We start from the raw sequence: 2209 nt of genomic DNA, 5'->3' as shown, positions 1-2209 counted from the left end.
AGCTTGAACCATAGCCCCCCTGAACCCTGGAGCCTCTCTGGTGCCGCGCCGCTTTCCTCATTGCCATCGCTTCATTGGTTGTTCCCTTCCTGTAGCTGGTGCGGACAGCGGATTCTGTGAATGGTTCCCGTTGTGTTTGGCACACCCCCTGCTGGAGGCCGTCACCTCGGCACAGCACAATGCCTACCTGTCCTTGGATGCAGCAAGGACAGATGAGCTGCAGTGGAAATGTGCTTTATGAGTGGTGGATAAAATCACTTTGAGAGTTTATTCCGGGAGTTAAAATTATTCCTTTCCCACTGTGATGTGCTGTGATGTGCTCTCTCTCTGGACCACAGCTCTAATTTTCTTTTCTTTATATTTCTGCTGAAACTCTCAAAACATTAACTCAAAGTAATCCAGAAAGTGTCCCCCTTTTCATGCCCCTGTGGCTGAGGGCTTGCTGGCACAGTTCCACTGATCCTTAGACCCTTTGTACTAATAGAAAACACTTCGCACCCTTATTTTTACCTGTGACTGAAATCCAACTTGTTAGAGGATAACTTGCATTTTGGAAACTAGTGGCACTTCAGGAATGTGCTGTCACTTCTGGTGGCCCCTCAAGTTTCCATTTATTCCGATTCTCAGCTAAGTCGACCTCAGCGGTCAATTTTAATTGATTGCATTTTTTTCTTCTTCTAGAATTGCAGTTCCCATGTTAGAAGAGCAGTTGTCACCTGCTTTTCAGCCGGGTGCTGCGGCCGTCATGGAAACAGGCCTGTTCGGTACTGTAAAAGATGTCACTCGAATCATCACAGTAGTGAAGTGGGGGCCTCCGCGGAGACCCACCTCTACCAGACCTCCCCTCCCCCCATCAACACGCGGGAATGTGGCGCAGAGGAGCTGGTCTGCGCCGTGGAGGCCGTGATCAGGTAACACGCAGTCTGTTAGCAGCTTCCCCTGAAAACGCCACCTTCACCTTGAGCAGACCTTAGCACAGTGTGCATATTTAATGCAACTTCAAATGCCCTCAGCCTAGCAGCTCACCTTCCTACAGTGTTGCAGTGATGCTATTTTAATTCATGAATTCAGTGACTATTGTTGCTAGTGCCAGTTATATACCAGGCACTGTGCTAGGCACTTGGGAGCTAGAAGGGAATAAAATACAATTTCTGCCCTCGAGTTACTCACGTCCGGACTGGAAAAACATAAGCACATCACTGAGGTCCAGTTTGGTGAGCACAGTGATTGAGCAGGGTGTCTTTGGGAAATGAAGTGAAGGAGCCCATCAGAGTGAGGGGTGGGGTAAGCTTGGCTTGACTGACAGCAGCATTAGCCAGTCAGGAAGGGGAAAAGGCCACATAAAGGAATTACCAGCCTCCAACAAGGTGCAGTGAACTCCAGGTAATGCGGCCTGGGGTAAACCATGAGCCTGTGGAGTCAGACAGGCACTGATGGTGTGGGCTGCTGGGTTTTTCTCCTTCTACCACATGACAGAGAAAGTAGCATCTGACATGATAACCTCTAGACTTGCTCTCTTTTTGTTTAGTATTCACTGAGGCAAGATTTTTTTAAATTAAAGAAATAATATTAGAATGTAAGTTTTAAAGGATAGAGACCAGGTCTTTTCTGTTTCTCGTAGCCCAGTGGTTGACACATAGTAGAAATGCAATAAATGCTTGTTGAATCAAACATATCAAACATTATGGGAAGTTTGGAAATAAAAAAACCACTAATCACCCATACTGTTACCATCATCATCAATTTTGCATATATTCTAGTTTCATTCATATGCATGTTTTATTTATTTAACTGTAATCACAATGTAGCTACAAGTTTTTCAATATAACACTACACTATTAGCTCTTTTCCATGTTGTGCAGTTTCTATATTTATCATTTTTAGTGACTATTTAATATTCATCTAGGTATGATTTATTTTCCCGCATCATTATATATTTATATTGCTTCCAGTTTTCTACTTTTATAACTAACTCTTTGGTAAATATTTTTGTGCATAGTGCTGTTCCTATATTTTTTATTTTCTTAGAGTAGATTACCAGGTGTGGGCTAACTGGTTCAAAGGGTATGAATATTTTAATATTCTTGATACATTACCAAATTCCTTTTCAAAGCGTGTATATGAATTTACAATGCCAACAACGCATAAAGTTGCTAGTTTTTGCTTCCCCTTGCCAACATTGAGTAGTATTTTTTAGAATTGTTACTTG

General features: G+C 42.9%; 1 protein-coding gene across 1 annotated transcript in view; it reads left to right on the top strand.

Moving 5' to 3' along the window:
• Positions 1–2209, top strand: part of UNC79 (unc-79 homolog (C. elegans)) — a 237920-nt gene that overhangs the window by 95191 nt on the left and 140520 nt on the right. The gene's annotated exons all lie outside the window — the stretch shown is intronic.

This window comes from Propithecus coquereli, unplaced genomic scaffold (genome assembly GCF_000956105.1).
Source record: "Propithecus coquereli isolate 6110/MARCELLA unplaced genomic scaffold, Pcoq_1.0 Scaffold468, whole genome shotgun sequence".
In the NCBI taxonomy this organism is placed as follows: Eukaryota; Metazoa; Chordata; class Mammalia; order Primates; family Indriidae; genus Propithecus; species Propithecus coquereli.
Note: the sequence above shows the minus strand (reverse complement) of the source record. Positions and strands in the feature narration are given on the sequence as shown.